At 40.6% G+C, this 21,414-nt stretch overlaps 1 protein-coding gene and 1 pseudogene across 8 annotated transcripts in view; both read right to left on the bottom strand.

Annotated features, from left to right (window-relative positions):
• GRIP1 (glutamate receptor interacting protein 1) overlaps window positions 1-21,414 on the bottom strand; it is a 674,728-nt gene that overhangs the window by 514,766 nt on the left and 138,548 nt on the right. The gene's annotated exons all lie outside the window — the stretch shown is intronic.
• LOC309869418 (large ribosomal subunit protein uL6 pseudogene) lies at window positions 19,651-20,223 on the bottom strand (annotated as a pseudogene). Its single transcript has one exon. The product of its transcript is annotated as a large ribosomal subunit protein uL6 pseudogene (transcript).

Here is a 21,414-nt window from a genome sequence, read left to right as displayed (position 1 = left end):
TTTGCTGGGGGTTCTCTGTGCCTTCTGGATATGGATTTCTGTCTCCTATCGAGCTTCAAAAACTTTTCAGCTATTATTTCTTCAAATAAATGTTCTGCCTTTTCTTTCTCTTCTCGCAGCATCCTTACAACATGAATGTTCTTACATTTGATAGTGTTGCTGAGTTCCCTTAGCTTATTTTCACCCATTATTATTATTATTATTATTATTACTTCTCTCTCCTGTTCGGTTTGATTGCTCTACACTATTCTGTCTTCCAGATCACTGATCTATTCTTCCACTTCCTCTAGTCTACTATTTATTCCCATCTAGCATATTTTAAATTTCAGTTATTGAGGTCTTCATCTCTAATTGGTTCTTTTTTATGTTTTCTGTCTCCTCATTGATGTCTCACTGAGGTCATCCTTTTCTCAAGTCCAGTGAATATCTTTCTGATCATTACTTTAAATTCTCTATAGGGCATATTACTTATCTCCATTTCATTTAGCTCTCCTGCTGTGATTTTATCCCATTTCTTCATTTGGGACATATTCATCTGACTCCTCATTTTGTCTCACTCTCTGTGTCTGTTTCTATGTGTTAGGAAAGTCAGCTACATCTCCTGCTCTTAAAAGGAGTGGCCTTCTGAAGAAGAAGTTTTATAGTGCCCTGCAGTGCAATGTTCCCTGTTTACCTTCAGGGGTGTCACCTATGTGTGTTGCCTATGAACTACTACCGTTCCACAGTCATGTTTTCCTTCTGTCCAGTAATCTGCGATGCTTCTTTTTACCTACTGTGGGCAGGCTTTGGTCCCTGTGTTGTTAGTGGGTCAGTTCAGGGCCAACCTTGGGCTTGAGCTGAGTCAGAACAAGTGTTTGTCAGGGATGTAGTAGCACTGAACTGCAAGGTGCCTTCCCTGGGTTATCTCCTGAAAAGCTTTCATCTGTGGGCAGCCTCTGCAGTCAGACCCAATGTCTGCCCTTAGCCCACTGCTGGAGCCACAGCCGGACTGGTCTGTATGAGCATCTTCCTCTCCCTCCAGAGCAGGAGTCACTTTGGAGTGGTACTGGACCTTGTTGGGGCTGCTGCACACTGCCAGGCTGGTAGCACTGCTTTGGATGGGCTTTAGCCAAGGCCATACTGGAGGAGGCAGGTCCATAGAATGTGGGGCCAGGGTGCCAGCAAGGTCCATGCAAGTCCACTTTGAGAGGGGACTTGTAGCCATGCCTGGGAAAACTCTTGCTGAGGCTGGCCAGGTGGGAGGGGGCAAATCCACAGAAGTGCTTGAGGGAAGGGCTTGCTGTTAATGAATTGGGTAGAGTCTTAGTGCTGAGCTGGTTCCCACAGGTGTCCATGTATCTAGGCTGGGGTCAGGGGAGGGAAGTGGTACCTGCCAACCCTTTTGTTCTTGGAGAGGTGTCTCAAAGATCCCTGCCCCTCCAGCACATGCTCTGAGATTAGTGTATAAATCTCCTTCCCATATACCCCAGGTGTTTTTCAAACTGCTGCTTCTATGTTGTATCCCACTGTTTGTTGTGCTATCTCTTCAAAGGCAAGGACTCACCTTCTGGGTTCTCCCAGAGCCCAGCCCTCTGATTTTTAAAGTTCCAGGTGTTAAGCCCCACTGATGATTAGGCCCCAGTGGTTTTCAAAGCTAAATGTTATAGGATTCATCTTTCCTGCGTGGGACCCATGTGCTGGGGTGTGATCTCCTCCTCTCCCTCTCCATTTTCTTTTCTTTCTTTCTTTCTTTTTCTTTTTTTTTGGACTTTCCATCACTGCATGTTTTATTGATTTCAGCTAGAGGATGCCAGCTGGTCCTTCCCTCCCAAGGCTACTCCTACAGATTCATTTGGCTCCCAGCCACATGTCTGCCCTTCCCGCCCTCTTCAGTAGGGCCTCTTCTCTACATTTAGCTGTGGAGTCTGTTCTGCCAGTCTTCAGGTCATTTTCTAGGCTATTTACACTGATGTGGGTGTTATCAGGTTGCATCTATGGGACAAAGTGAGCTCAGGATCCTCCTACTCTGCCATCTCCCCCAGAAGTCCCAAGAGAAAAATACTTATTATAAGGAAGTAGCACACACAAATATGGAAGCTGACAATTCCCCAAAATCTGCAGGGTGGGTTGGGAAAGCTGAAACCCAGGAGAGCCAATGGTATAGTTCTAGTCCAAGTCCCAAAGCCTGAGAACCAGTAGAGCTGATGGTATAGTTCCAGTCCAAAGGCCAGCAGGCTCAAGACCTGATAGCTGAAGTTTCTGTTTGAGTCCAAGGCAGGAAAAAGTTGATGTCCCACTTCAAAGGCAGACAAGTGGAAAGTGCCTGGGTAGCACTCTTGATTTCAGCTCAGATCATAATCTTAGAGTTGTCAGATTAAGCCCATGTCTGGCTCTGTGCAGGGCACAGTGCCTACTTAAGATTCTCTCTCTTGCTTTCCTTCTGTCTCACCCCTTCAACTCTGCCCATGAGTACACTCTCTCTCAAAAAAGGGGGGGGCAGTTAAGTGCAAAGGGCTCCCTCTTTCTTTTCGGAGGGAGCCTTTTTGTTTTATTCAGGTCTTCAAGTTATTTGATTGAGGCCCACCCACAACAGGAAAGGCAACCTGCTTTACTTCGATTTAAATATTAATCTCATCCAAAACATCCTCACAGAAACATCCAGAATAATACTTGGTCAAATACCTGGGCACCCCATGGCTCAGTCAAATAAAATTAGCCATCACATCAATCAATGATATTGTCAAATGTACTCCCTTTTATTCTGTACTTTCCCTTTCTCTCAAAGTTCAGGGGTTTAGAGGGTTAATATGTTTCCAAACAACAATTAAATTCTAAATTATTCAGAAAAACCTCATCAACAGGAATAAGTTCTCTTATTCAGAAAAATGATCAGATATTCATTTTCAAACGTTCAGAAAAATGATCCTTTCTTTATCATATTTTGCAAGAGTTGCATATTTCCCAATAAAAGAGTGCTATCACCAAGATAAACTAAAAGAAAATGTTAACCCTCAATTCAAATATCAGTCTTCATTTGGCAATTTCTCTTCCAAATTCCCAGAATGTCATTAATGCTACAAGGTAAAGATGTTTTATAAAAATGTAAAATGAAAAGTAAGAATACATGAATAAATTAAAACAAATGTCACAGAATCTAATTTAAATTTTCTTCAAGGTTTTCGGAATAACCTTAAAACATTTATGAAAAAATAATGCACGATACTGAACATCCATCATGGGTGGTTCGGAAATGGGTAAGACCAGAAGCTGCTGCTCGCCTTTGTCATCACCGAAATTTAGCATCTGACTTTTCTGCAGTTTCATTTGGTTAGTTTTATTAGTTTTATTTGGTTCTCCAAGGCTATAACAGATATAATGGATTCACAATAATCTAAAGAAAAAGAAACCTATTTAAATCTAAATTATTAATTCTTTAAGTGGATGATTTGACATCAAGAACTAGGGACATGTCCGTATGGAATGTGTCCTTCCTGGGGGCTGAGGACTGGGGTGGCAGGAGGGAGGATGTTCACATTCTAAGCAAACTTAGCAGCTGACAGCTGGCTTGGTGACAACAGAAGAGAGCAAAGATTGTGATACTCCTTAGGGAATCCGAATGGTGTAGTTCAATGAGCTACCCTTCTCTACCTTGGGGATACTTTTGGATACAGAGCAAGATGACTCATTAACAATCAGAACATTTGTCCTCTGGGCAGTACTGGAGAAAAATTATAAATTTTTTCTCTGCAATTCCTTTTTTCTTTTCCAGACTACACAGGAACTTGTTTGCACTTATCATTACATCATTCTTTTATTTTAGCTTACATAATAGACTGTTGTCTGTTTCCTAATGATATAAAGGGAGGCACCTCAATGACACCAGTGAAATAAAGCAAGAATTTGGTTTTGGGCTTGAATTGTACCCAAATATTTACCTCAATTATCCATTCCAATGAGAGACAGGAAGTGAAGAAATGTGTGTCACAGTGTATAATGTTGACTCACCTGTTCACTAAAATAATACAGTAGACATGTGAATAAACAAAAGAGCTGTCAATGTGTTAAGAAGATATCGGGCATCTGGGTGGCTCAGTCAGTTAAGCCTCTGCCTTTGGCTAAAGTCATGATCCCAGAGTCCTGGGATTGAGTCCCACATTGGGCTCTCTGCTCAGTGGGGAGCCTGCTTCCCCCTCTCCCTCTGCCTACTTGTGCTCTCTGTCTCTCTGTCAAATAAATAAATTAAAATCTTAAAAACAAAAACAAAAGAAGAAGATATTACAGATTCTCTTTTAGGTCTTATATACAAAAACTTTACCTTAAGTAAGTTTTTACCTTGGTGAAGCTAAAATACTTCTAGGTGGGAATATTTATCTGCATACTGAATATAATACATAAGTTGATCAAAAAATGCAGATTACCTAGAAATACTAGAAAAGCTAACAATTATCAATATATAGATACAAAGGAGATGATATTTTATAGGTATATCAAGAACATTTATAGAAAGAAGAGGTTGTTGATTCATCTAACTGTGGTAATTATAAATCAATTTGAATCATAAAACCCTTAAAGGTTATTAATAATTAGGATAAGGCAAGAAAAAAAAACAAACTACGAAAAATGTCAGAGTTTGACTAACTTGTACTAAATATTAAAATCTCCCTTGCCCCGCATTGTTGGGCAGCATTTTCTCCCAACTATACTCATGGAATATGTCAAGCTTTACTTTTCCTCTCCGTCCTACCTTCAATCTCCTGCTTACTCAGCTTCATGTCTCACAGATACTACTGCAACCATTCCTTTGCACTCATTCTATCCTTCTTCCTAAAAAGCAGTGACCACTTGATTTTGCCCAAACATGTGCCTTCTCTCTATCTCCCCCAAGCAGCTGAATGTATTTTGAACAAACAACAACAAAAAGCCACACTCACAATGACAAAGCACATATTACATCTGTGTCCCCAAAGCTCAAATGAGCACTCAGCACTACCCAGTGACTCTCAAAGGTACCAAGAAAAGTTGTCCAGAGTGGAAAGTATCATCAGGGAAATGATGGAAGAAACACAGGGACTAGGAAGACATTTTAGAGTCTAGTTCAGAATCACCTCCCTAGCACTTACCATTCCTAGTCATGTGTCCATGATTCCAGAAAAAAAAAAGAAGTTATGCAATTTATACATATTTTACTTGCTAGTAGACATGATGAGCCTTAATCAGGCCCAGACCACAAAATGCTTTCCTTAGAATTTCATAACCTTGGAGGATCTCTATTCAACTTCTTCCTCTTCTTTTCTTTATTTAAGCATTAACTTCTGGACATTCTGATCCATTCAACTCCTCTTCACACGTTATCACCTTACCATGAAGACCTTATCTGCTGGCCTGCTAAGAGTCCCACTGATTTTGAATGTAACAAGTCTCTACCTCCCCAGCACACCTATTTCACCACCAAATAATGAAAGTGCCACAGTGAAATCCATTCATTTGGGGTAAGGCATAAAAGGACTTCTGAGTACCTTTCTGGCAAACTGTAACATGAGGAGAGAATGCCTCCTGTCACTCCCTTTCACTTGGGATGGGACAACCCACCCTCTGAATACAGGTATCGAGATGACAGGAAATTAAAGTTGCACTCCTAGGAAATGAGAGGCCCTGATGTTACCGGTAAAGACAGGTGATACGTGAGCCTTTGTTACCCATCATGAGACATCACTCCCCACCCAGAGGGAAATAATAGATGTGCTCAGAAGCCTTTCAGCTCAGACAACTGTTTATAACAGCAAAGAAAATGCTGTGATAGTCTCTGACCTGATATGCCATCCTGGGACACAAATGAAATATCCAAGGAAACTCTTCTTCATAAACCCAGGGTGTGTCAACTGCTCAAAGCCCCATGCAAATTCCACACAAGGTCCTGAGAAAGGAGATTGCTCCTGGCTCCTAAGTACTGACTTATCAATACATAATAACAGAAACAACCATCTGGATCACCTGAAGGCATCTGAGCTACCTTCCAGCCAGCCTCCTGAATGATTCCTTCACCCTGCTCTTTATTTCTAATTCCCAGCTGAACTCACCTTTCCCACCCACTATACCCTCCCATCCCTGCGTTGCAGACCCCGGCTAATCAGCCCAGCACACTGTAGACCACCCTACAGGTACCTCATTTGTACCTTCACTCATTTGTACTCTAGGGGCAAGACACTGAGGCAAACATCAACCAGCAAAGAACTGGTTGATGAAAATACAAATCATTAATCTGAATCTGTTTAAAACCACCCAATGAAACTGGAAGCTTGATCTGGAGACACTTAAATGTTGAAAGAAATCAATTCTATAGATTCGAAGGTATTATCTTTTGCTAAGCTCTGAAATTTCCTCTTCTCCAGATCCTTATAATTTCAGGCCATCTTGAATCTCTTCACTTAGTTACCATCAAGTAGCTCCAGCTAATTTCTCCACTTGCTTACCATCCGAAAAGAAAGAGAATTAGGAAAAAGCTTCGCTGCTTCCAAGAACAGAAATACAGAAAGTTATTAATATGAAATAAATCGTGTTTGTTTCAAAAATGTTCCTTCGACTTTATCTTTTTAAAGAGGATGTAGCTGATTTATATTTCATTTAGAAACCAACTGTTTATAAGAAGAACCAACTACTGTGAAATCTCTTTGGGAAAGAATGAAGAAAACCAATTAATAAATACACAGAACAATCAGCAGTAAACACTTTTTTAATATATCCAACTTCCTGCCTCGAGAACACACCAGCAACCCAAAACAATTTACATGATGCAAGCCTTGCCCTGGGGGGAAAAAGGAGGAAGTGTCTTTTTTTTTTTTTTTTTTTTTTTTTGCCTTCCCCCCTTTTAAAATCATGATTTCCATGTTCTTAAGTCATCTTAAAGTATAAAACAATGGTGGTTATTTACATTCTAACCTTGGGAGAGAATTTCACAACGTACTCATCTGATGTCTAATTTTCATCTTAGATTTCCAAATATAAGGGTACAACAGAAGCTTCAGGTATAGAAAGGTGTTGCAGAGACTGCACTGTCTATTTAATATCCAGTTTTATTTTATTTTCTTTAAAAGCAGGTCCCCATACTGTATAGGCAGCTATGTGCCTGGGCTTAAAACAAACAAATGAACAACAACAACAAAATAAATAAATAAACACTGTAATTTTCAGACTTCCCTGCATTTAAGAGTATCTAAAGATTTGAGCACAAGTCATTGACAGGCTTCTGGGAGAATGCTACAAAGGATCTGACTCAGCTGACAGCCTTTGTCCTTCTCCCATCTCGAATATGGGCATGATGGCCGGAACTCCAGCAGTTATTTTGTGAAGATGAGATAGAAAGCCTGGCCTGGGAAGAGTGGTGCAAAAGAAACAGCTGAGCCACTGATGACTGTAGAGATATCATACAAGCCCTTGACTACCTACCTTAAAATTTATTTTGCATGAAAGAAAAATGAACCTGTGTCTTAAAAGCCTAGAAAGTTTCAGATTTCTATTACTAGCAACTGAAATGAACCCTAACTGATACAAATAACTATTAGATTGTTTGACTCCCTTTTTAAAAATGTGTCTTGCAACACTGTACATTATTTGCCACATTGATTGCACCACTAAATCATGGGCCACAGCATCAGCTGACTCCTGGGGAATGCCTACTATTCCAGCTCAGTGTCCACCATCCCCTAACCCTCCTACTCAATGAGAGTTCTGCCAAATCTCTCCAGCTCTCCACAAACCCCTATCCTCTTCCTCATACTACTCAATACTCAGCAGATCTTACTTTTTAAGATACTTCAGGATAAAAAGTAGAAATCATCAGGTAAGGGCCATCACTGTTCCCTCTATCAAATCCTCAACCCTCCTTGCGTTTTTGTGAGTCCATACAGGTTAAAAGCTCAGGTCTGGATTGAGAAAGACCTGGCTGGAATCTCAGATACTTGCTGAGAAATGTTGGGCAGATCCCTGACCCTAGGTTTCAATTCCTTATCTAGAAAATGGGAATAATTATTTTATCTGCAACTCATGAGCTTTTGAAAGTTAATTAAATGAGATAAACATTTAACATACTTTAACACAATGCCAGGAACGTAGAAGACATGGAGAAACATTGCTAGTTCTTAATGTAATTAAGTCTACCCCAGGTATGTCACAGTCACCACAACGCAAAGAGCCTGACACACAGCAGGCACGTAACATATTTTTGCTGAATGCGCTATACATTAAACAAATTCCATTTAAAATCTAGTGAAAATCTCTGAAAAATAAATTGAGCCCATGTTGCAGGTAGAGATAACATACCCAGAGTTGCACCATCAGCAGACAAAGTGGATCACATTCTCTGAATTCCTTTTCTCTTCTCTGGGCAAAATACACACACATACACACACAAAAAACTTGCTATGAAATGAATTGGGCTGATTTGAACAGTGATCTTGTATTGAACCAACTAATTGAGAGAACACTGGGCAGTATCACAAAACAGAAGCTTAGTTCATAAGAGTAACCAGATAAAAATTAATATGCAAGATAAGAAATATTTTCATTCAAAATATGAAAATAATTATGTTACTAGTGACATTGTACTTTTAAAAAAATGATGAGACTCTTGCTTTTCTAACAGATTTTGGGCAGTTGAGATTTGGGGCAGCATGGGGCAGATGAGATTCATAGGAAGAGGAAATAAGGAAATAAGCCCACAGGACTAAAAGATGAGTAAAGAAACAATGCCAAAAGAATTTTTAAATATCTAAGTCAGAGACATTTTTTTTAATAGCTAAGTAAAGACCTCTGCATACACACTGGTGCATACAAGTGAAACAGGATGCAGGAGTAATAATGAGACGGGGTTAGCGCAGATGGCCAAGCAGCAAGCAAAGGACCCAAACCTTTCTTGAGTCAGGCCAGCAGTGGTAACCAGAATATAAAAAGTCTGTTGAGGGGCGCCTGGGTGGCTCAGTGGGTTAGGCCACTGCCTTTGGCTCGGGTCATGGTCTCAGGGTCCTGGGATCGAGTCGCGCGTCGGGCTCTCTGCTCGGCAGGGGGTCTGCTTCCCTTCCTCCTCTCTCTGCCTGCCTCTCTGCCTACTTGTGATCTCTGTCTGTCAAATAAATAAATAAAATCTTAAAAAAAAAAAAAAAAGTCTGTTGAAAAAGACAAAAGGAGAGGCGCCTGGGTGGCTCAGTCAGTTAAGCGCCTGCCTTGGGCTCAGATCATGTTCCCGGGGTCCTGGGATGGAGTCCCTCCGGCTCCCTGCTCAGCAGGGAGTCTGCTTCTCCCTCCCCCTGCTCATTTCCTGGCTTGCTCTCCCTCTGTCTCTCTCTCTCTCTTCCTCCCTCTCAAAAAATAAATAAAATCTTTTTTTTTTAAAGAAGACAAAAGGAAGTAAAAATACATTCTCAAGTATGAGAAGCATAGTACAATACCCCTCTTACATTATACAGAAGAGTGAATGAACACAGTCTGTTTTCATTTGTCTGAAGTCAGAAGGTGGAAAATACAGAATGTCAGAATTTCTAAACCCGGAAGGTATCCTAAACACCATACACATTGCAGTCTGTTACAAGAAATTTTCTGAATGATAAGGAGAAATAGCGTGAAAGTATGAATTATGATAAATTAATAGGCTAAGTTTATTAGACATGTTAATATAAGAATAATGAAAAGGTGCGAATTGACAGATTCTCCTCATACATGGGAAGGAAAACAGCATTCTCAAAGGAATGGCTCCTTTCTCAATGTTAGCAAAATCATTACCTCACAATGTTCTTCAGAAGGAGTCACTGAGGAGTTTTTGTTGAAATTTCTCAGTGTTTTACAGTCAATGTTACCAGTTCCTCTGATAATAACCGCAGTCTTTTACATGTAATAATGTTCTCCACCACCTAAGGAGACTGTTACTTTATTTTTTTTTTATCCTATTCCAAATGGTCCATTAGCAAAAGAAAGGTCTATTCAGGACTTGCAAGACCCCCATAGCTCGAAGCCAGCTACTGCAGAAAATCAAACACTCAAAAATAAGCCTGCTGCTCTCAATTACCCCTTAGTTCCTCTCTCGGCCACACTAGAGCAGTTCGGCTGAGAAACCCGAGTTCGATTTCTACCTCTACCACTGACCCAGCCCTGAAATAGCAGGCCATCACCCTGCTTGGCTAAGCTCAGGTTTTCCATCTACAAAATGGGACAGCTGAATTATATGGCCTTTCCAGACTTTTCCAAATATGCCAGCAAACTATCCTTCATGACTTCAGACATCAGTTTGCATTCTTGGGGGGTAGGCCCTGAGGTTATTTGCTGTCAGACCCTAAGAAGGCAATTTGGTTGGGTGGAAAATCTATGCACCTGTGCTCCAAATAATCAGACTTTTGTTTGATGTGGAATACCGAGTCAAAGAGTCAAAGCACATTTCACTGAGCTACCGTTTTCTGTCAAAAATACAGCGTTCCATTAAAATTACAAAGCTAATATTACTACAAATCACACCACTATAAGCAAAGAAAAAAATAAATGCATGAAGGCACATTTAACTATATGAACATTTAACTATTTAATCTAATCATAATATTTTCCCAAATCTAATTAGAAGGCTCACCATTCTTTCATGCATTATTTATTTATTTATTGAGTATGAGCTATGTGTCAGGTGTTGTGCTAAATAGTCTTGTCAAGTAGAAAGCTTCCTTCCACATAGACATCACCCAACTTGTTCCATTGTGTCAATGTCTCAGAGCTTCTCTGGCACCCAAAGCCCTCCATTACATGCTAACACCCTCCAAGGGGGGAAGAATTAATTTCCCTCCTCAGACTTCTTACCTTACAGAACCTTCCACCCCTTCAAGCATGCGACCGAGCTTCTGTTGTACATGCTCTATTATTGCATTATCTTTTCAGAAATCACTAGTGATTTTGGCTCTGATAAACATTATTTCAATAAATATGTGCAGCATGTTCAGTGTATGTCAAGCAGCATGTTAGGGGTTGGAGAGCACAGGGAGAAAAGCAGTAGGAAAGTTCCCACTCTCACAGAGCTTATCCTGGAGCAGATACTGATTAAAGGCAAATAAGATCAGTAAGACATGTCCCTGTGCTCTTGGTCATTCCTGTCACTATTATTAAGTGTTATGTGACTACCTTATGGATTTCAGTTCTTAAAGCACAGTACAAACCCAGTAAATATTTTCTAAATGAAACATTTCAGTCCCATTCTTTTTCTGCTCACAAGAAGGAAACCGGCTCCTTAGAACTTGGCTGCTACCAGTCAAGAACAAATAGAAGTGCTTACTAAAAGATCTTTAGTCATTTCTATAGACTCCTACCTTATAGGAATGGTCGTCACCCAGTATCTATCCTCCTCCTTCCTCTTCTCTAATGGAGCCACAACTTAGGTCAGGATTTTGCCCTCTCAGGACAGCCATTGTTCTCAAGGGACCTCAAGGGATCCCAAGATCCAAGGCTAAGTCCAGACAGCCTATATGCTCATCTCATTAGCCTTGGTATTGATGGCTCAGGGGTGGTCACATGACCTAGGTTAACCAATCATACTGGAAGAAAGAATTTTCAGTCAATGGCTGGAGAACAAGCCCTTTCTTTCACCACGATTAGGGACAACTGCTACCAGAATTGGTGATTATCTTGGGACAGCGGTGGAAGCCAGCTTGAGAAAAAAGGAGACACATGGAAGAGAGCAGAGCTGAGATCCTAGAAAGATGGAGTGGGGACAACTCAACTTCTGGCTGCCAGTTATGTGTGATCATATCTCTGCTTATTGCTTATGCCAGTTTAAGCAGGGTTATCTGCTACTCAGAATTAAAAATATCCTGACACGATCGATCTTCTGGAAGCTACTGGTTGAACCCCAAACCATGAGAGAAGAAAATATGCTTTTGAATACATGATATTTTAAAATGTAAATTCCAATCATAAGGACTGGGTCTTCTGAGACCCAGTTGGGAAGTGAAGCATCTGTGAAATCATTGTGAAGTAAAAACAATATTTACAACAAATAATTTATGTGATGATTTTCCCTCTCTCCAAACTTGGTATTTATTGCCCTCCAGAACTCTTAGAAATACTTTGGTTTTAGAGTTCCTTCTCTGAGTTGAAAGGAGTTCCCTTAAAAGCCATAGGAAACAATTTACATTGGATTATTCATTCAGTCATAGAGGAAAAGAGGTTAACAATAAATAACCCAATGATGAAGAACTTCTAAAAGGATAGTGGATAACAGAATTGTTCAGTGTCTAGACTAATGCTTTCTAAACTTTTCCACTGAAATTCATTATGAGGACAGAAATAGAGTGGCCTATCAAAAACATGAAGTATCCTTGACATTTGATATTTTAATCTTAAAAATGCAAGGGAATTTTGTGTTTTAGTGCATAATATTATTTATATATAATTTCCCCTTGACTTTTAGTGAAATTAATAGCCCAGAAAGTTGCCAAGTGTCTATACTGCGGTTATGGGTTGACCTGACACACCACTGTGTATCTCCAGGGGTAGATGGTATGTTTACCCAAATGTAAGCATATAGCTACTGACCATTCCCCTCATGTCACAGAGCAGAGAACTGAGATCAAGACAGGTTAAATAAGTTGCCCAAAGTTCTGAAGATAGTTATTGGCAGATCTAAGAACAGAATCAAACTCATTCTAATTCTCAAGACCAGTAATCTTTCCAAATGCTTCTTCCAATCCTTGTATGAAAATAAGAACAACCCGGCTACAATTCTAATCAAATTCATCATTTCCTGAACAAGCCTTGCTCCAGTGCCTTTGCATTTGCTATGTCTTTCTTCTAGAAGGCTCTTCAACTCTCTGTATGGGTGGTTCCATCCCAGCATTCCTGTCTCAGCTCAAATGTTACCACTCGAGAGCAGAGGCTTTCCATAGCCACCCTATCTCCCACCACGAGTTAAGCTCTATCTTATCAATCTGATTTGGTTCCTTCATAGACTATATCACTATATGAAATTATTTTATTGATATATTTGTTTCTTTGTACATTGTTTGGTTTCCTCCCTCTTGAATATAAACTCCACAGATGACCAGACCTTTTTTGTCTTGTTCATTGCTCTCACCACAAGTGGGGGTTCACACATGGAAGATGTCTGAAAGATATTGTTTAACAATAAATGAATACCCTATGCTCTCCTACCTCTCTACCTTTACCCAAGCTGCCACTCTCCTAGATGCCTTTCCTCCTTCACACTTGCCTGTTCAAGTATTATCCATTCTAAGAACAAATCAAATCATACATCTTTCAGGAAGCCCCCCCAGGTCTATTTCCTGACTTGCTTGTGAGGACACTGAGGACAGGAAACCTGTCTTATGCACATTTGTATTCCCAGATCCTAATGTAGGGTGGACCTCTGAACCCAGTCCTTGCCTTCAGTCACCTGCTCATTTGCCTTTCTCATCTCAGTGCACTTTTTCTCCATGTTCTAGAAGACCATTGTAAGGTTATCCTTCTTGTGATTGGCTATATTTTCCCTTATGTCAATTCTGTTCCTTAAATACTCCAAAGTAAATTTTAATTTTTCCATATCATTTGTGGTTTTTTTCTCCCTTGTTATCTTTTGCTCATGTCATCCAGGCTCTCTTTCACCTCAAAGCATTATTTCCTCTGAGCTTTATGCTCTTTCATTGAGATTCTGCCTCTTTGTAGCCAACGTAGGATACCTAAGTTATTCAAAATAGTAGGTATTTCCTGTAATAAGTCATATTCAAAAGTACTCTCTTCCTCTGATCCTTCAGCTTGATGCTTCTTTCCTGTAGTCTGCACAGTTATGTCATGGGCTATAGACCTAGAGGTCCCTCTGTTTTCAACCTAGAAAGAGGGGAAGTTCTATCCAGATACTGTATTGACCATATAGGTAATTCAGAGAGCTCTTGGCCCTACTCATTGTCTGCCAGGGAGCAGGTCTAATCCCAGATGTAAAGCAAAGGGAAGATGGATGTGTCAGATCTATCTTGGCTCTAAGAATCTAGGCTAATTCAGAGCAGCTCTAGTGGATGGTGGAATCTTCTCCCAGCTCTGTCAAATGGTAGAGCTCAGAAGCTTAGGAAAAACCACAGCCACCAGCATGCACAGGGTAAAGGAATTCCTAAAATGCGATGCATTCCTTCCCCAACCCCCTCTATGCTATATTCTGTTCTGTTGTTTCTTGAATTCATTGCCTTCAAGTGGACATTGAAAGTAGAGGGAACAGAATTAAAGTCTCTTAAGGGGAACAAAGGAAAAGGCAAGGGATCAGGAACCCTTAAATACTGCTAAATTGAAGGACCAAGAAAGAGAGAGAAAGAAGAAGCAGTACAAGTGCTAAACAGTATATCATGTCGCAGAGATGATTTGAGGCGAAGGGAACGTTGAAATACTGCAGAGGGGTGACCAACAACGTCAACGATTCCATCAAGAAAAAAGAATGAATATTGCACAATTAGGAGGTTCCTGATGTCCTTGAAATTTTCAGAAGGATAACAAAGAACATCACTCTGGCAGGTGACTAAGCAATGAGTAGAATGATGATGAAAACCAGGGCTTATTGTAGAGGAAGACTGACAGTGAAATCCAGGGGAGTAATAGGGAGTAGTCATCGATTTTAATATTTTAGGAGAGATGCTAAAATCTCAAAGAACTATTTAAATCTGTAAGTAAAAGTAATTGTCATAATTTCCTTTTTTGAATTTAGGAAGACTATCTCAGGTTTCGAAAATAATGAGCATAATCATTATGCACATCCTTTTTTAAATAAAAGGGCACAGAAGAATGAGGGGGAGAATTCAATCCCAGAAATGAGAAATCAGAGAATATTAGATAAAATACCAGTGACGAAGGCTCCATGAGTTTTCTAACACTGCGTCCCAAAATTTTTTCCTTAAATCTGCTAAATCATCATGGAATTTTCAGATTCTTTTTAATATTTTATTAAATTGTTACATGACCCCAATATCAACTATAGGTTATGTGCCAAATTCTGAAGGCTACTTATAACTAAATAAAACAGTGAATTTGTATAGTTTGCTACCTAGACATTACTAAATCCATTGACTATGAAGATTACTGGAAAAGAAAATATATGTATTTTTATAGATAAAGAAAGGTCATTTAATATTTCCTTTCATATATTACAGTCTGAAAACATCAAAAAGCTATTCTTCTCAACCACAACCCAGCTAGACTAAGTGAAAACATAAAGGCTCTTGGCCACAGGCAAATCTGGTAAAGGTAGTGGAAGCCAAGAACGAGAAGTATTATATATCTCAGTTAAAATCTACAACTACAAAGAGAGCCTCACAAGGATTCTATCCATCCAGGAGTAACGAAAGCAAAACCAGCAGACATACACCCCATCAGTATAACCATCTTAATTGTTTTTACTTCACTAGTCATTTGAGAAAGAGACGAAATTAGAAACTCTACCACTCTAAGAATTAATTCCCACCCTAGAAATGAATCATCAAAATCATCCAGCAACTGCTTAAATACTTCAACTTTTAAAGAGATTCACTCAGAGCCACTTGCATAGCTGGGTCTTTTAAGCATCTGACTCTTGATTTTGTCTCAGGTCATGATCTCAGGGTTGTGAGATCAAGCCCCACATCAGGCTCTGCTCTGGGCATGGAGCCTGCTTAACATTATCTCTCTCCCTCTCCACCTCCCATCTCTCCCTCCCTCCCTCTCACTCTTAAAAGAAAGGGGGGTACCTGGGTGGCTCAGTGGGTTAAAGCCTCTGCCTTCTGCTCAGGTCATGATCTCAGGGTCCTGGGATTGAGTCCCACATCGGGCTCCCTGCTGAACAGAGAGCCCGCTTCCCCCTCTCTCTCTGCCTACTTGTGATCTCTCTCTCTGTGTCAAACAAATAAATAAAATCTTTTTAAAAAGTGGGGGAAGGAGTCACTCAACAAGTACTTATTGAGGACCCCTATATGCCAGGTTCTGAGACTTAAGCAAATAGGTCCCTTAGCTGGACACGGAACTGAATCTTAGTCAACTGAGCAGAAGAATAAAGATTACACATACTAAAGACACAACACCCAAGACGTTAGCTCAAGGGGCTGAACTCGGAGAGAAAGACTCATAGATTACCTGTGTGGTTTAGGGGCAGTGAGCCTAGCAAGGGGTGATTATAATTCCTATAGGCAGCAACTTTCATTTTTATTAATAATCTTCCCTACATGTGGGATCTTTCAGCCTTTAGTCTAATTTTCCTTCTGGACACTGGACTTATTGGCTGAACATAAGTTTCCAAAGCAAATAAGCTTTTGGTGAACTGACCTAACCTTTGTCTTAAATAGTCAATAAAAACGGAGGTGGGTAGCGCTTTTCCAATATCAAGGCATGACCAAGATAGTAGCTCTTCCCAGAGGAGCTTCACAAGGGTTTGGGATCATCAACATGTTAATTCCCCAGAGAAATCTACAATAAAAGATGAGATCACTGTGTGTAATTAAACTAAAAATAAATTCTGTCTTATGTTATATGGAAATGACTGCTGACATTTTCCCCCAACATAACTCTAGTCGTAGGAGAGCTCAGCTCAGCTTGCCATTTTGTTGATTTTAAAATTCACTTATCATATTAAACACATAATATCTGTTATTTGCTTCTTCCTCCACACAGTTTCATCAGGGTATACATTTAGTTTCTGTATATTTGGTGCATTCAACAAAAATTAATTGGGGCCCTCCTATGTACCAGACACCGTCATAGGCTCCGAGGAAATCATAACGAGATGAAATGAAGAAAGTGACATCTCTGACCTCTCAAATCTCACATTTCCATGGATGGATATATCATTGGGGCAATATTTATTCATCAAAGCGAACTCCGCTTTCCTTCTTAATTCTGGAAGTATTTGAATAGTGTCAGGGGTCTATACATGTCACTGAGCAACTGTATTCAACAATAGCCCAGGACTAAATCTTAGCAGATTCCCATCATATTCCTTGGGCTTGTTTTTCTCCTTACGGCACTTTATTCCTTTGCAGACCTTCTTGCCTTCAACAGCCATTTCATTCAACAGTCTTTCTCCATTCTTGACCCCACCAAACTTCTCCCAGCAGCCTTACTCCCTGTCCCAAGGTGAATGAGTATGTCCTCATTGAGCTTGCCTTCTCATAAAACAGCACCTTAATCGGAATGGTACTTTCTTGCCCTTGGACTAAAAGATGTCCAAGATCTACTTACTGCAGCATACGATGTGATCACTTGTCACCTTTCCAGGTCATTTCTCACAGCTCAGTCTCTAGTTCACAGCATTGTTTCTGAGTCTCCTCTGCAGTTCCATCTCCCCTCCAAGGCCTTTGTTCACCTAGCATCGGCCACACTTTGGCAGGCAGAGCACTTACTCATCCTTTCATACTTAGTTCAGGCACTACCTCCTCCAGGAAACTTTCTCTGACCTTTGCATGTCTGCTCCCTGGAGGCCTTTCAGCTCTCCGCTTCTCTACTTGCATGATACAGAAGAAAGAATTCCACTCACTCAATGTACACCGTATCATAATCATCTGGCAGGAGACTTGAAAGGGGCAACAGGGTTCTGGTCATGTTTGGGGACCGGTGCCTCACACAGTGCCCTGCACATGACAGATACCAAAAACAAAACAAAAAAAACTGTGTTCACCGAGTGAACCTTCGATACATTTTTATAGTAAAAATAACAAGTGACAAATTACCAAGCTCCCCCTACACCAAGGAATGTTTCTTCCCTCCATCTAATGTTTTTCTTCTTCTTTTTATAATTTGCAATAAAGTTTTACTGTCGGTGTAGAAGAAGAGCAGGGAAAACAATTCAGTAGCTTTCAGTGAGTAAAATTTATAATGTTTTCCTTCTTTTTCAATACAAGCCGCCTGTTTATGTAGCTTTTTGTTCTAACTAGATATTAAACACTAGTTGAACGCTTGTTTAAACTTGAAAAATCCTACAGGGATCATGGAAGTTGATAGAGGAAACACAGTAAGCAACTGAACAAATATTTGTTATGAGATTCACTCTCTGCCCAGGAGACACCAGAAAGAACTTCATTAGCAAAGACTTCCTTCACCTATGAGGTAATGAAAGGGGAATTGCCAACACCCTCAAGCCAAGGAGTAGGTGACATCAACTTTATCCTGAGCAATTTAAATCCATCTACATGCCCTGTTCTCCAGAGGAGGCCCAGACGAAAGAGATGAGCTAAACACATTTTCATTTACCATGACTTTATGCCCCTCTAACAAAGAGATGAACTTCAGCTTTGATTGTGGATATCCCCTTCAGAGTCAGGATGTTTCTCCCCGCAGTTACTGCTTCCTTCTGATCTCTGAGCCGGCTACAGCGTGGAAAGATTCAGAGGCCAAATTATTTTCGTATTTCTGTCTGTTGTATTATAAAGCATGTGTTTGGTCTCTGTCCCAGGTTCCTGCAGCCAAGTTTCTAAATTCGGAATTGAGAGACAGGAATGTCTTTGTTATTCACAGTAGGTCCTCGGACCACATCAGAGTTTATGTTAATGAAGCGGCTCCGGAGGGCCCCAGGCCCACTGCAGGAGAGGTGCCAGTGGTGCTAGAAAGACCAACCAAGTGATGAGAGGGTTGGGACTTGGAGCCAAGGCTCTGAGGAGCTTCCTGACCACATTGATGTGTCTGGAGGGCAAGGTGTCCTGATTCCAAAGGGAGAGCACATGAAAGTTTTGAGTCCAAGACACTTCCAGACCTTGCCCTGTATGTATTTTCATTTGGCTAGTTCTGATTTGTATCCTTTATAACAAAAATATAACTGTAGGCATAATGCCTTCCTGTTTTCTGTGGGCTGTTCTAGTGACTTATCGACTTTGAGGTGATTGAAGATACCCTGACTTTGTCGCCAGCTGGACAGAAGTGCCAGTGGCCTGGGGACCCCCAAGACTGTAGCTGGCCTCAAAAGCAAGGGCAGCCTTGTGGGGAATTTGGCCCTTAAGCTGGGGAATCTCCTTGGGATGGTCAGCATCACGGATGTATTGCAATATCAAACTGTTCTACTATGGAGACCACAGGACCGCCATGTTGATTCAGCAGGAATGACCAAATGCCAGGCCTGGTGTTCAGGGGACCTGGGTCCAGAATCAAACTTGCTATTTAACAGCCCTGTGATCTTGAGCAAGCCACAGAACTGATCTGACTGTCAATGCTCCCGTCAGTAAACGAGAGAGGTTGGACTCAGTAGCTTCTGCCATTTCCCATCTCTATGCTGCTCCTAGTAGGTCTCAATCTGCAGAAGCCAATGATCACGTTTTCCTATGAATGATCTTCATCCATAGGCTCCTCTTAGCAGCAATGGCTTACAGGTGGGTTTAAGGCCTTTGTATTTGCTGTTCCCTCTACCCAAACATCCCACTCCCAGATACCTGCATGCCTTACTGCTAACTTTCTCCAATGCTTTCCTGCACAGACATCGTGTTTCTGCTCACCCTCCCTGGCCACGCGATCTATAATTTCAACACCCATCCATGACACTCGGCCACTCCCTTCTCTGCTTTATCTTACTGTGTGACATCATTAGCTAACATATTATATATGACAATGGCTTTTTCTTTCTTCTCATATCACTCCAGCTTCTATTGCATCTTTAAAACATCACAAATAAATCTGAAAAATCATCCGGCATCTTGCTGTTTCTATAGCTGGACAACTTAGATCTTACTCGTCAGCCTGTTGAATTGTTCCTTTTTCAGTAACACAGATACCATCCCCAAATTTTCTGATGTCCTTGATTTTAACTGTTGTGGCTTGCTGAATCAAAGCAGCTGAGTTTGATAGATTTCCTTCAAGAATTAACTTATCTTTCTGGGCCTGAGATACTGAACAAGCAACATCTGGCCTCATCCAAACCCTGCGGACGTATTTTTGTATTTTTCTTCCCAAGAAATTTCAGATTTCAACAAGAGAACCATTCTGAATAACAACACTGCTGGGGAAGTGCGCACACGCAGACGTCATCTTGCAACAGATGCCCAGTGTAACACCCTTGATGGTGTTCTATACGTGACTGTAAGACAGTGCAAACAGTAGCTAGTTCTTTTCTGTTTCCCCCCATTTGTCACCTCGAAGCCTCTTCTCTTTCTTTCCAAGGAGACTGAGTTCTATATTGATATGACAGAAGTCCATCTGCAGAGTTCCTCTGGGGCCCTTTACGGTAATGGTGCATCCCTTCTGAGTGATGTCGACATTTGGGGGCATGTCAATCATCTGACTGATGAAAATGGTTTTCATTTTTGCAGCAGATGTGGCAAAGAGAGGACAAAGCCTTATTTTTCATCTATTTCTTCAGTAGAATGGAACCTCCATGAGGGCAAGGACCTCTACTGTTTGTCCACAGCTTTATACTGAATATCTAGAAAACTGCATGACAAACAAATGACTTGAAGTGAATATTAATAAATATTTCACAAATGAATCAAACATCAGCTTTATTGAGACCAGGTAGGCACAGCAGTTTAATAACGCAATCCATATGCTCATACCTGAAATAACTGAAATTACTTCCACAGTTTGGAATGACTAGGAGCAAGGGTATGGCGACAGGTAATAACAGAATGCTTGCAACTGTGGCCAGAGAGAGGAGCTTTGGAGGTTAAGAGATTTGGGGGATGATAAGGATCAAAGAATGGAAATGATGATGAGTTAAGTGGAAGTGACATAAGACACTGAGAGAGAGAGTAAGATCATAGATATTAGAATCTACAAAGGTGGCAATAGGGAAAGAAATGGGGAAATGATACAGCAACTGATTCTACTACAACTTTGAAAAGTAAGAAATTATCTTCTCAGTCCCAGAAAAGGTTATGGGAAACAGATGGTATAAAACAAAGGCTCTGAAATATTGAGAAATTTCAAGGGAACAATAGTTTAAACTGCACAATACAGTAGCCACTAGACACAAGAAGCTCGTAAGCACTTGAAATGTGGCCTGTCTGAATTGAGAGGTGCTGTATAAGTGTAAAATGAATGCCAGACTTGGAATAAGAAAAGTAACACATATCATTAAAAATGTTTATGTTGGGGGTGGCCTGTGTAGCTCAGTGATTTAAACATCCAACTCCTGATTTCAGCTCAGATTGTGAACTCAGGGTCCTTGGATAGAGCCCCACATGAAGCTCTGCACTGGGCATGGAGCCTGCTTGGGATTCTCTCTCTCCCTGACCCTCTGCCCCACCCCCTACTTGTGTGCACAAGTGCCTCTCTGTCAGACACGCATGCTTTCTCTCTCTCCAGGGGGAAAATGTTTAGTTAGCTACATGTTAAAATGGTAACTTTTGGATGTATTAGACTAAATAAAATGTATAATTAAAATTAATTTCATCTATTTCTTTTTACTTTTTTTAATGTGGCCAATAGAACATTTAAAATTACATACGAATGCCAGTGTTATAGTTCTACAGGTAGCGCTGGTCTAGAAGTGTC

Source organism: Mustela nivalis (assembly GCF_964662115.1).
Source record: "Mustela nivalis genome assembly, chromosome: 7".
Taxonomy (NCBI): Eukaryota; Metazoa; Chordata; class Mammalia; order Carnivora; family Mustelidae; genus Mustela; species Mustela nivalis.
Note: the sequence above shows the minus strand (reverse complement) of the source record. Positions and strands in the feature narration are given on the sequence as shown.